Raw genomic sequence first — 14,750 nt, forward strand, 5'->3', positions numbered from 1 at the left:
AGTGAAACTCTTAGTCAAGGGGCGTATTTAATAAAAAAAAGTCTAATAAAAAAAGTAATACAAAGATTGTTATTTACAAATTAAATTTGTTGATTTGGATAATTATGGCCTTTTGATGTCTAGCTTAAAAGACAAACGTGCCATGAATAAAGAATTTTTTTAGTTTACCCTTCATCCTCTTGCCATTTCAAAGCAAACTTTGATGGTTCCGGTACTCAGTTCAAAGTTTCGTTGTTAGAAATCACCTTGGTACCTATAATCTATCCCGACGCTTAATTTATTTGATCCAAATCGAGAATTTTGCTAGCATAAGTTTTGGCGCTTTGAGAAGGTTTCAAATGAGAGTTATTTCACGTTAACAAGCACCTTATAATAAAAAGGCGACAATTCTTGCGTCATCACTGCTACTAAGCGCCCGTCAATGGAAGGCTCATCGGGAAATCTTCATCATTATTTCAGATGTAGAGAAGGATATTCTGAATTTCGAGTCAGCTTCTTTTCTTCACTTAATCCTTGTCGTCGTTCAGTAAGTTTTGTTGTTGCTGAGGAGAAAGATAAGGTTGTCGCGCTGGAGGCGGACAAGATGAAGTTGTCAGTTGATGTTGCAACTTTAATCGACAACAAGGAGGCGTTGTAGGCCAAGGTCGTCGAGCTGAAGGCGTCGCTTAGCAGGGTCAAGGAGAGGATCTTTGAGTGTGAGATGAGTGACATTTATGTCACTCATAAGGTAGTAATTTAGGCATTATTTGAGTCGATTTTATTCTATTTTTAGTATTTTAGTCTTTATTTTCTTTATTTTCTTATTTTGAGTATTTACACCTTAGTTTAGTGTAATTATCTATTTTTATTAGTTTTAAGTCTTATTTTATTATTTTATTTCTTTTTCTTTGTTTTAGTAAAATTATAGTCTAATTATATTAATTTTCATTTATATTGTAAATTCTTTATCGTACGTCATTGCTATTTATTATTATTTATTATTTATTATTATTATTATCATTATTTTAATTATTATTTTAATTTGTTTTTTTATAGATTTTCATTCATTCATTATTATTATTATTATTATTATTATTATTATTATTATTATAAAAACGTTTACACAAAGGTAGATAGGAGCCTAGAAACTAACTGAGCCCCGACACCCTTATTCAAGGCAAAACACATGCGATGAAAAAGAAAGGTTCGAATGTTAGCATTGGCCGTGTTACTTTGAGCAGCCCATGTGACCCTAGACATAAACTCGAGGGCATCACTCCCCGGTTCTCCAAAGTTTGAGAATGCAAAAGCAATAAAACTGCACCCATTATCTATGCACTTCGCTTCATACTTCTTCTTCTTCTTCTTGGCAACAACATTTGAGACAGCAACCCCATGAATAAAAGCTTCAACACCTGACCCGGTGCAGGGAGAGACACCTCTGACATCCAAGCATACAATTTTTCCTTTGTCCCAAGAATAAACAAGAAGATCCGCGGGCCAGAGATCTTTCCCTTCCTCGAACATAAAACCTAAAGGCACCTCCTTTTGCACAACAAGCCTAGCCTGAGTATAGATATCACCCAACACATCACGAACTAAATTATGGAGGAACTTAAGGCCAATATCATTGCCACAATGCACAACATGATACCCAAAGCAATCTATGATTTTGGATGAGCAGCAAGGACAAGTAAAGTCAGCAGGAAACATAGAAATCGCAAGGCGATAACACATAACACACCTAAATATATTGTAAACCCTAATAGTATCTCTTGTATAAATATTCTAGCATAATGAATAACAAACCAAGGATAATTTCCTACAAAATATAATGATGTTGAATTGTTGATGAATTGTGAGCTTCTGGATTAATGGTGACCCAAAAAAATTCTTTGAACAATCATTATAGTGATGAGAATTGATATTTTGTACTCAAGGAATAAAAGATGAGGTGGCACAATTAGGCTGCCATTTGCTGCACAATTGCCATTACACGTAGCATATTTTAATTTTTAACAAATACTCTGCAATTTTTTTTTAAAATAATTACTTATAGTTTTGGAAAAATAAGGAAACCAAATCTAAACAAGTTTTTAGTTTTCAAAAAACCAAAAACTAAAATTTGGATATGGTACCGAGCATACCCTTAATTACTAATTAAGGACTCTTCGCGATCAACAATGTCTCTTTCTAGGGATCGAAACAAAAGTTAGCAACGTAATTAGGTAATACATCAACTCGGATTTGGACTTTATGGCATGCGTAATCAGCAAGACTAATTAGCTAATTACTAATTAGGATTCTTCACGATAAAACAGATGTCTTATTAGGGATCAAAACTAAAGTTAGCAACGTAATTAGGCAATACATCAATTCGTTTTTGGATTTTATTGCTCAATCAAACTAGAGAAAGGCAAAGAACAATGACTTTTGTAGAGTGAAATAGTATAATGATATTAATAGGTCATTATGAACGTCAAGTCATAACAATTAATCAATATACTGTGACTAGGAGATAAGATTTTTAAAATAGCCCTAGATAATGAAAAGATAACACAAAGTAAAAAAAATAACAAAAATGAAAACAGAAATAAAAACTAGACAGGGTATGGGGTTGGCCGTTGGGCTGTCACCGCAGGCACTGTTCATCGGGATAATTATCAACTACGCCTGAATATATACTTAAATTCCTCAGTTTCAAATAAATATTACGCTCTTAATTTCATGTACGGCAATGCGTACATACATAAAACCACTATGGCAATGCATATATAAAACCAATTAGGGAGTATTAATATTTTAATTACCAATAAGTAAAAGTTATTGAAAAAAGTTTAGGGGGCATTTGGTTTAAAGGGAAATGGAATTAAAGGTTTTCATTCCATTTGTAGTCGTTTCTTTGGTGGTTTTCGTCATTTTCTTTACCCTATTTTTCTTTTTCCTTTACCCCAAAAATCTCTACAATGATACCCTATTCCTAGGGATGGGCATAGGTCTAGGACCCGACCCAGATCCAATTGGACCCGGCCCATTTTTAAGGGTCTGGGTCTAATTATTTGAGACCAAATGGATCTGGGCGGATCTGGGTCCATGTGTTTAAAAACGGGTCTGGGTATGGGTCCAATTTTCTCAGATTCAGACCCAGTTCAGATCTGACCCATGGACCCGGTCAATTATTTAAATAATAAAATATATAATTTTAAGGAAAATTTGTCATAAATGACCTTTTATAAAAAAAAGTTGTGAGAAAGAGCCTAATTCAAATTTTTAGTTGTGAATAAGGACCAAAACTCAATTTTCGGTGGTCAACGTTAATTTTCCAGCGTTGACTGGCACGTGGCCGACACGTGACTTAATTTTAACAACAAAAAAAAATCCCTCCAAAGTTTCCCCCCAACTAACTCCCTGAACTTTTAAAAAAAAAACTCAGTTTTCTCTCTCCTCAAGCCTCTGCCTTATTTCACCATTTTCTTCCTCCCTCAGATCTCGAATTTGTTCTCTGCAGCTCAAACCAACAAAAATTCGCTCAACCCTTTTGCTTACCGTACCTTTTCGTACAAGGTAGCATTGAAACCCCCAATTTTTTTGCTCATATTTCTCCAAAATTTGAACTCTTGAAATTAGGGTTCTTGAGTTAAATAATTTTTTGTTGATTCTTTTATATAGGATGAATGTGTCTCAGAGAAAGGTTAACAAAATTCGCTCAACACTTTCCTTTCCTTTACCCCTTTTCAATTGAAGCAAACCAAAATGACGAAAATGTCAGACAAAATTCCTTCATAAATTTGGGTAAGAATCATAGCGAAAATGACAGAGGAGAGGGAATTATAAACTCCAACAACCCTTATTCATTGAATTCTAATTGGAGAATTGAATTGCCATTAATATGATAGACAAAGGAGAAGCATCAAAGGAGAGAGAAAACCAAAACCTTTTTTTAAAAGTTCTGGGGTTAGTTAAGGGGGAAACACGTGAGGTGGAAAATTTGGAGTGAATTTTTTAAAAAAATGTTAAAATTAAGTCAGGTGACAGTCAACGCCGGAGAATTGGCGTTGACCACCGGAAATTGGGATTTGGTCCTTATTCACAACAAAAAACTTGAATTGGGTCCTTTCTCACAACTTTTTTTAAAAGGTCCTTTGTCACGATTTTTGGATTATAAAAGGTCCTTTTCTGACAAATTTTCCTAATTTTAAAGTTTTTTTTTTTAAAAAAAAAGTTCACATATGATATTAGTGTTGTACGCACAAGTCACAATTTGACCTAGCTTTCTTTTTGGATGTATTTGTGACTTTGGAGTTTGGATTGTAATTTGTAATGCAATTATTGACTTGCTAATTGTGATATTTTATGTATTGAATGTGAATATGTGATGGCAAAAGACGGTCAGATTAATGGAGCGGGAAAATTTTCTAAGACGTAAATGTTTTAAAAAAAATAACACTAGACCTGTTTTTGACCCGAGACCCATTAGAGCCATTGGATCTGGACATGGGTCTGAAATTAATCAGGGGCGGGTATGGATCGGCTTAAAAAATACGAGTTTGGGTCTGGGTCTCACCAGATCCGGCCCATGCCCATCCCTGGCTATCCCCCCCCCCCCAAGGTTCCTATCCCTTAACCACAATCTTTTTATAATAAATAATAAATATAAATGATGTTAATAATAATAGATAATAATTTATTATAATTAATATATTATAATAATAATAATAAATAATAAATATAAATATAAATATAAATAATAATATTCATAAGTAATAAATAATAAGTTTATATTTAATTAATAATATTCATAAATACTCCGTAATTAATGATAATGATAAAATAATAATAAACAATAAATAATTATTATAATAATTATTATTATTATAACTTATGACTTACTAATTATTTATTATTTATTATTATTTATTTATTTATTATTATTATTATTATTATTATTATTATTTATTAAGTTCAGTTACTTGGGAGAGAGAGGGGAAAAGACTGGAAAACAAAACAACATTCTTAAACAAAGTTTTTGTAGGGGAATACAGTTAAACATAATAACATGTGCGGAAACAATCCCCAAACCCAGGAAGCATGTATAAAGCACAGATTAAGCATACTTACGTTTGAAGCGTGTTTTCCTCAGTAATCTGTCAACGAACACGAACTTAGAACTCCACTTGTCGTCCCTCTACTTGGTTCACCGACACGATCAGATCCGTCTTGTAGCTTAGACAATCGATCAAGAGTGTTTGCTTTTGGGAAGAACTCACTTTGGAGGCACAGAGAGAATTAGGGTTCTCTGAGTCTCTAGGGTTTGAGTATGATTGAATTGTGTTAGGAAAACTTGGTTGAGTAGGTTATTAGAATAACCTACTAACCGGCCAAGCCAATAAGGCCACGACCGGCCAGCAAGCCCACGCGACACACACACACGAGCACGCAGCCAGCTGGGTCGTGGGCCGCGCGCTGCTGCTGCTGCTATGTTGTTGCCTTGGCCCCTGCGCGCACACGCAGCTGCTCGGCTTTGGGCCAGCGCTCCTGTGCTTTCATTGCTTGCGTACCGAGCGCCCATGGGCCTTGAATACTTCGTGCATTCAGCTCGTGGGCCGCTCTTCGTATTCGCGACTTAATATCGTTCCGGATATTATTTATCGTTTCGTATACGACGAATCACCGTCGTACGATACGATTTATTCGTTTCGCCTAACTTACGAATATTCTCGATACGATATACGATTCCGATGCAAGGTCGTATCGTATAATACGTTTTCCAAAACTAATTCCCGAAAAGCTATTTAAATGAATTTCCGATTCATTTAATCCGGTGATCTGTTACGTGCCATTGGTGTGACCTTGTAGGTTCAGTCAAGAGTAAGTTGTGAGCTTAATATTCATTAGAACTCACTGATCGGAATCATTGCTCCAGCTAGCTGTTCCGATCACTTGATCTCACCGAATTAATTGTTCGTAATTAATCTGAACCTTGGTATTAGACTTAATGCACCTTGGGTGAAGGACATATTTCCTTCAGTCTCCCACTTGTCATTCAGACAAGTGTGCATTCACATTCCTTTGTCACTTAGTGTTACTTACTGAAGATAAGGTAAGATCCAAGCCATCCTTATTAGGTCCAGAAGTGTTTCTCGGATTACAGAGCTCAACTGTTAAACTTTTACAGAAGGTTAAGCCTTAACCATTCTGAGCACGGCCATGCATTTTACAGTGTCTAACTCTCTGAGAGGCCTTGTTACACAACAACACCATATCCTATCAAAGATAGGTGGACAATTCATTCTTGCAATCTATGAACGCTCACTTTGATTCATAGTACGCCCAATAACTGCTTTTATAGCCTCCTTTTACGGTGCGACGTTTAGCTAGTATCAAAGCGAACAAATTCTCAAACGAGCAGACATAATCGCTCATGTTCTGAGGAACGGTTTCTAATCACCATTAATGAGAACTACCTATGACATGACTTTAATCTCTTAAAGTGTTCTCATGGTCAATCCGATACAATATCCAATAAGTTCTATGCAAAAGATTCTGACATCCAGTCACTCTAGTTCAAGAAATAGAACTAAGAAATCTACTTGCAATCTAATCTTCATTAGTCATTGGTCGTCCACCTTTCAATGACCTGGATTAGGGATCCTTTGTGACTTCAATATTCAAGTTCACTTATGGGTGTTTCTTTGTCGAAGAATCCATCTTGACATCCCATTTGAATGATTTGAATCACATGGACTTATCATTTAATACTAAACCAAAATTGAATGAATATGAAATTATAAATTTCATAAATATGAAATGGTTAAACCAATTGTTTTAATCATAGATCTAACAGATGTTCTAAAACAATACTTAGAAAATCAAAGCCATTCTCCAACATGCTTGATTCCCATGGTTGCTACATGTGCGTTGTGTTTCACTTGTGGCAACGGTTTAGTCAATGGATCCGCGACGTTGACGTCAGTTCCAACCTTGCAAATCTCTATTTCCTTTATTTCAACGATCTCTCGAAGTATATGAAATCGCCGCAGTACGTGCTTGACTTCTGGTGGCTCCTAGGCTCCTTCGCCTGGGCAATGGCTCCGCTATTGTCGCAATACAAAGCCACTGGTCCTTTAATGGAGGGGAAAACCCCAAGTTCTCCGATGAACTTCTGAATCCAAACAGCTTCCTTTGCTGCTTCTGAGGCAGCAATGTACTCGGCTTCAGTTGTAGAATCCGCAATAGTGCTTTGCTTAGCACTTTTCCAGCTTACTGCTCCGCCGTTGAGGCAAAACACAAACCCAGACTGTGATCTGAAATCATCTCTGTTGGTTTGAAAGCTTGCGTCTGTATAGCCCTTAACAATCAACTCATCTGTACCACCATAAACCATAAACTGATCCTTAGTCCTTTTCAGGTACTTTAGGATGTTCTTGGCAGCAGTCCAATGTGTCTCACCTGGTTCTGACTGGTACCTGCTCGTTGCACTGAGTGCGAACGAAACATCCGACCTTGTACAAATCATAGCATACATGATGGATCCAATAGCCGAAGCGTATGGAATTCCACTCATCTTTCTACGCTCATCAGATGTTCTAGGACACTGATTCTTGCTTAGATATGTTCCATGTGACATGGGTAGATGGCCTCTCTTGGCTTCCATCATATTGAACCTAGCTAGCACTTTGTCAATGTAAGTGCTCTGGCTTAGTCCAATCATCCCTTTAGATCTATCCCTATAGTTCTTGATGCCCAATATGTATTGTGCCTCTCCTAAGTCCTTCATTGAGAAACACTTTCCAAGCCAAGTCTTTACAGACTCCAACATAGGAATGTCGTTTCCAATAAGCAGTATGTCATCAACATACAAGACTAGGAATGCAATTTTGCTCCCACTGACCTTCTTGTAGACACAAGATTCGTCCTGATTCTCGATGAAGCCAAACTTGTTGACTGCTTCATCAAATCGTTTATTCTAACTCCTTGATGCCTACTTTAGTCCGTAGATGGACTTCTTAAGCTTGCATACCTTTCCTTGGTTCTTTTGATCGACAAAACCCTTCGGCTGCGTCATAAACACAGTCTCTTCAAGAACACCATTCAAGAAAGCAGTTTTGACATCCATTTGCCATATTTCATAGTCATGAAAAGCGGCAATCGCAAGGATTATCCGAATAGGCTTAAGCATCGCGACTGGATAAAAGGTTTCATCGTAGTCAACGCCGTGAACTTGCCTGTAACCTTTTTCTACCAATCTAGCCTTGTATATGTATACAATTCCATATTTGTCTTTCTTCAACTTGAAGACCCATTTGCATCCGATAGGTGTAAACCCATCCGGCAAATCAACCAAATCCCAGCTTGCTTGTAAGTCATAGGTTCATCACTATCCAATATGAGAACGTCTAAGTTTTAAGTCAAGAGGACGCATGTCCATCTGTCCGGCTGAAATATAGTTCTACCTGACTTACGAGGGGCAACAAAGTTTTGAGGAACTACTCCCACTGGCTCTTCTAAAGACCTTGGAGGTTCATCAACCTGAACTGCTTCTAAAGAGTTCTTAGTTCGTTGTTCGTCTCAAATCTCTTCGAGGTCTATTATTCTCCCACTTGTCAATTTGGAAATATTATTTCTTTCCAAAAAGACACTGTTACGAGCAACGAAAACCTTGTTGTCTGACTTGTTGTAGAAATAATACCCCTTTGTTTCTTTTGGATACCCAACGAAGAAACATTTGTCAGATTTTGGTTCGAGCTTGTCCGAAATTAATTGCTTGACATATGGAGTCTTTTCAACAGCTTTTGACGGAGCACGATTCTGTGTGAGTGCTGCAATTTACAACGCATGTCCCCAAAATTGTAAAGGAAGTTCGGCTTGACCCATCATTGACCTAAGCATATCATGTAAGGTCCTGTTTCTCCGTTCCGACACTCCATTCCATTGAGGTGTCCCCGGAGCAATCAATTCAGAAAGAATACCGCATTCTTTTAGATGGTCATCAAACTCGTGGCTAAGATATTCACCTCCTCGATCCGATCTTAGAGCTTTGGTTTTCTTGCCATGTTGATTCTGAAGGAAATAATGCCCTTGGTCCAAGTATGCATTCAATGATAAGTCTAATATATGCGGTTCAGTATTAATTAACAAGTTAATAATTCAGTGAGATCAAGTGAGCTGAATGCCTAGCTAGAGGCCGCTTCAGTTCAAGTGGAATTAATGATATTAATCCACATCTTACTCTTGACTGAACCCGTAGGGTCACACAAATAGTACGTAAACGGATCAAGTATTTGATAGCATTAAATACTCCAACTATGGATATTCGGAATCGACGGATCTTGGTTTCAGTGGGAGCTGAGATCGTCACAGGCAAGAAATGAATACTCCGGAAACGATGATATTGCCGGAAACGGAAATATGGATCGTGTCGGAAATATAAATATTATCCAAGTCGTAGATGTTGCCGGAAACGGAAACATGGTACGTATCGGGAAATATTATCGGAAATAGAAATATTGCCGGAATCGGAAATATTGCCGGAAACGGAAATATTGTCTGAATCGGAAATATTATCGGAATCGGAAAATAATTCCGGAAACGGAAATATTAAATATTTGTTCGAAACGGAAATTAATTCCGGAATCGGAAATGTTAAATATTGTTCGTATTGGAAATGAATTCCGGAATCGGAAAATTAATCGGAAGCGCGTCGTACGAATTAACATCGGACGAGCTTGCTAGACGAAGGCCCAGCACGAAGCCAGGCCCACGTCCAGCAAGGGAAACGCGCGCCACAACACGCCAGCCCAAGGCTGCGCCAGGCCCACCGCAAGGCAGGCCCAGCGCGCGCCCAAGGCTGCGGCAGTCGTGGGCTGCATTGCTCGGGCTGTGCGCGCGCGCGCATGGCGCCCCTCGTGGGCTGTTGTGCGTGCGTGTGTGTTTGTGTTCACATACGAAACCTAAAACGTACAGGATTCGTTTAATGATTAAATTCCTAATCCTATTTGATAAATTAATTAAATAAGAGTTTCACTAGGATTCTAATTTAATTAATTCGTATCCTAGTAGGATGCCAATTCTCTTTCCATACCCCTATAAATATGTGGCCTGGGTTCACAAATTATAACGAGTTTTCAAGTATTCAAAGTGAGTTTTTGAGAGAAAAATTCAGTCACATACCTTGCCTAAAAGTGCCGAAATTATTAGTACCTTAAGGGCGATTCTAGTTGGTCAATCTTAAGGCGGATCCGGACGTGCTGTGGACTATCTATGGAGGGACGACACTTGGAGTCCTAAAGACTTGTTCTTGTTCGGTTCGGGCGCAGCTAGGGAAGGCACGCAACAAAGAGTATGCATCTAAACTATGCTATATGATTATGTGTAAATAATATGTATTCCTGGCTAAATGGTTTTTCCGCATGATTTATGAATTGTCATATGTATCATAACCTAACAGATTCTCTACTTCATTTTGAAATTCTTGGAATTTCTCAAACGATTCAGACTTGTGTTTCATTAAGTAAATATAGCCATATCTACTGAAATCGTCCGTAAACGTTATGAAATAGCTGAACTCACCTCTAGCTTTCGTACTCATAGTCCCACATACATCCGTATTGTATTTGCCCTAGTAGTTCGCTTGCTCTTTCTCCCACCTTTGAGAAAGGTTTCTTTGTCATTTTGCCAAGTAAACAAGATTCGCATTGATCAATCTTCTCTAAGTCGAATGATTCTAGAATTCCCTTTCGCTGAAGTAATTCCATGCGCTTTGTGTTTATATGGCCTAATCGACAATTCCACAGAAATGTGAGATCCGAATCACCAGTTTTAGCCTTTTTAGTATTTATGTTATAAATGTGTTTGCTCGTATCTAGCACATATAGACCATTTTCTTGTTGTGCTGAACCATAAAACATTCCATTCAAAGCAAAAGAACAACTATTGTCTTTAAATTGAAATAAAACCTTTAGAATCCAAACTTGAAACTGAAATAATGTTTCTGGTGATACTAGGAACATATTAACAGTTTTCTAGTTCCAGAACAAAACCACTAGGCAAAGAAATAAAATAAGATCCTACGGCTAATGCAGCAATCCGTGCTCCATTTCCCACGCGTAGATCCATCTCGCCTTTATCAAGCCTTCTACTTCTCCTTAGTCCCTGCGAATTGGAACATAAGTGTGAGCCACAACCAGTATCTAATACCCAAGAAGTAGAATTAGCAAGATTACAATGTATAACATATATACCTGAAGTAGAAGCAACGTTCCCGTTCTTCTCATCTTCCTTTCTCTTCAAGTAATCCCTCTTCCAATGCCCCTTCTTCTTGCAGTAGAAGCATTCAGAGTCGGCAGGAGAACGAGTCACCCTCTTCCGTTTACCAGAACTGGTGCCGTTGGACTTGGATGAGGGCGTAGCCTTGCCCTTACCTTTCTTTCCCTTATTCTTGCCTGATTTCTTAAAGTTCTTTCCCTTACGCACCATAAGTACATCGTGCTTATTCTCTTGCTTGAGCGTCTTTTCAGCGGTTTTCAGCATACCGTGAAGCTCAGTAAGAGTTTTCTCCATGTTTTTCATGTTGTAATTCAACTTGAACTGATCATATCCACTATGAAGCGAATGGAGAATGATGTCAATAGCCATTTCATTTGAGACTTCAGAATCTAGGGCTCTCATGTTCTCAAAGAGTCCAATCATTTTAAGAACATGTGGGCTCACTGGTTCTCCTTTCTTGAGCTTAGTCTCAAGGATCAACCTCAGAGTCTCGAATCTTTCGATTCTGGCTTGGTCCTGAAACATGTTCTTCAACTCCGAGATGATTTGGAAAGCATCCGAGTTAATGAACGTTTTCTGAAGTTAAGGACTCATGGATGCAAGCATCACACATTTGACATCCTTGTTGGCCTGGATCCAACGGTTAAGGGCAGCTTGAGTTACCTCCGGCCCAGCCTCTTCCGGCAACTCTTCCTCAAGGACATATTCCTTTTCCTCATGCATAAGAACTATTTGCAAGTTCCTTTGCCAGTCGAGGAAATTGTTGCCATTCAACTTCTCTTTGTCGAGAATTGAACGCAGGTTGAAAGTGTTGTTATTGTTTGCGGCCATTTGGTTACTACATTTGAAAAGAATTTGCAATAAATAGCCATTCATAAACTTTAATAACTTTGAAATAAAAGCTAACATGCAATCATTAAAGCTATTAAACATTTCATTCATGCAAAAAGAAAAACATGGTCCATAAATGAATGAAACGATTCCAAGACCCTAAAAGTCCTAAATCCTTAAGCAGCTTTGGCATGTCTTAAGTAGTTTAAGATTCTAGGTAAGAAAAACCTATTGCTAGTAATCTCCAAATTACTCTTGGTTAATAAATTAATACCATAATTTATCCCATTGCCACAACATAATGCCATTGTTGTTTGAGTTGAAACCACAATCAACGTGCTCCTTTGGGACGCCTTACCACCTAAGTCAACTAAAATAGCACCTCGCTTTGGCGTAAACCTACTACCTTAGATCCTTAGATTTTTGTAAGTGCTTGATTTGGAAGGCAATTTTAAACTCAATATTACTTTGGACCTAGTTGTTTCTATGTTAGTTCGATTATTTAGTGAACTTAATCTAATCGAGTCATACGAAACAACCTATTCTTGCAAAGCATACATACATACATTCAAGCATAATATATATCAAAATGCATAAATAATTGGTAAACTAGTATGGCCCAAAACATCTTGTCTTGAAGCATCCAATCTTCATCACCATCTTGTTAGCTTGGCATCGTCTTGAATCTTCGTTCAATTGCTAACTTAAAGTTCTAAACTTAGAAATACTTGAAAATAATAAAATTACATCAAAACTTCCATGGTACGCAGACCATATTTAAAACTTTACATTCAAAGATAGAACGGTACGCAGATCGTATTTAACTATCCTAAATGGCCATACTAGTCACTTGGAGTACCTGTATTACATAAAATATACATTCTATGCATTCACCCATTCGTATGCTTATACGAATGGCCCATATAATTATGCAAGTATTTACGTGAATTAATTAAAATTCAAGTTCACATAAACGCGTCCTAAAAGATTAATCAATTTCCAAATTATTAATCCTTAGACTTTATTCTAATTAAAATTGAATTTAATTTAAAAAAATGCGACCTACGAAAATAATTATTTCAATTTAATTTCATTTAGTGGCTCCCACTCAAACCAATAATTATTCCAGATAATTAATTATAAAATATTAAACTAAAACTCGCGGCCCGGCCCAAGCAAATAAAATATTAAAGTAAATATCCCGTTAGCCCAAATTAATGCAAATATGTTAAGCCCAACGAAATAAACAATTTTCAAGGAAAAAAGTCCAAGTGCATGGTTGGGCTAGGCTTGCGCCCAGCCCATTGCTGCGCCTGTGTGGCCTACGAGGCACACGAGCAAGCTCGCATACCCCGCAGCCGGTGCGCGCGCGTGCCCACAGCTCGTCGCTGCCCTACGCGCTTCGTCGTGCTCGTCGCTGCGCTGCACGTCGCAGGCTTCGTGCCTTGCTTCGTCGCAGCACACGCAAGCCAAGGCACTGCCTTGCTTGCCCTTTCATCGCCCAGCGCGCGCGCGGCACGCAGCTCGCTTGCTGCTGCCCGCGTCGCTGCGGCTCGGCACAGGCATGGCAGCCTGCATGGCTCGTCGAGCCAACGTCCACCCTACCCTTGTGTTCGTGCCTTTGGTTCGTGCCACGGACCAACTTAATTAAAAAATATATTTAATTTCACGAACTTTGCATTAATGTTATTTTTCATAAAAATGTACGATTTTTATTTTCGAAAACAACGATTTTTACGATTTAATAAAATTTAACGACAATCCAATTTCGTAAAATATTAAATCAAGGCTAACATTATTCAAATTTTAAGAACGAACGAATCAACTAAAAATTTGAACTTTTAAATAATAAAATCCAAAACTTTAAATCGTTCTTTAACATTTAAATTTCAGATTTTAATAATTAGGTTTAAGTGCGATTAAAATTAACGAAACCATTCAAAATTTTAATCCAATAATTTATAAAATTAGCCACTGACCCATGAAATTATATTCCCTTTCCCAATTAACCGAATTATTAGACCTAAATTATTTAAAAAATCAATTAAGAATCTAAATTTTACGAATTTTGAGAAAGCAAAATTAGGGTTTATACTTATCGAAAAAATCTGAAATTTTTACCAAAGATCAAGAATATACCCAGTGACATCGTGTCAATATTTCAAGCAATTCCGAGTTGTTTAGGTCGACCTTTTAATTGAATTACTTTCCAACACTTTTAATTTTTATTAAAAAAATTAACAAAAACTCACAAAAAACTACACTTCGAGGCCTGTTTTTGCAATTCCGTTCTCATGATTTGATCTTAGAAAATCACTTTCAATCAGATTAGGGTTTGAAAGTCGAAAAAACGAATCTTTTTGAAATCAGACCTTATTACGATATTCATCCAATAATTAATAATAAATCCGAAACTTCAACAAAAATTCCAAAATTTCCGACAACAGCAAAAACAAAAAAATCATGCTAAAATATGCTTTGAATACATAAGGCTCATGATACCACTGTAGGGGAATACAGTTAAACATAATAACATGTGTGGAAACAATCCCCAAAGTCACGAACCATGTATAAAGCACAGATTAAGCATACTTACGTTTGAAGCGTGTTTTCCTTAGTAATCTGTCAACGAACACGAACTTAGAACTCCACTTGTCGTTCCTCTACTTGGTTTA

This window comes from Spinacia oleracea, chromosome 2, assembly GCF_020520425.1.
Source record: "Spinacia oleracea cultivar Varoflay chromosome 2, BTI_SOV_V1, whole genome shotgun sequence".
NCBI lineage: Eukaryota > Viridiplantae > Streptophyta > Magnoliopsida > Caryophyllales > Amaranthaceae > Spinacia > Spinacia oleracea.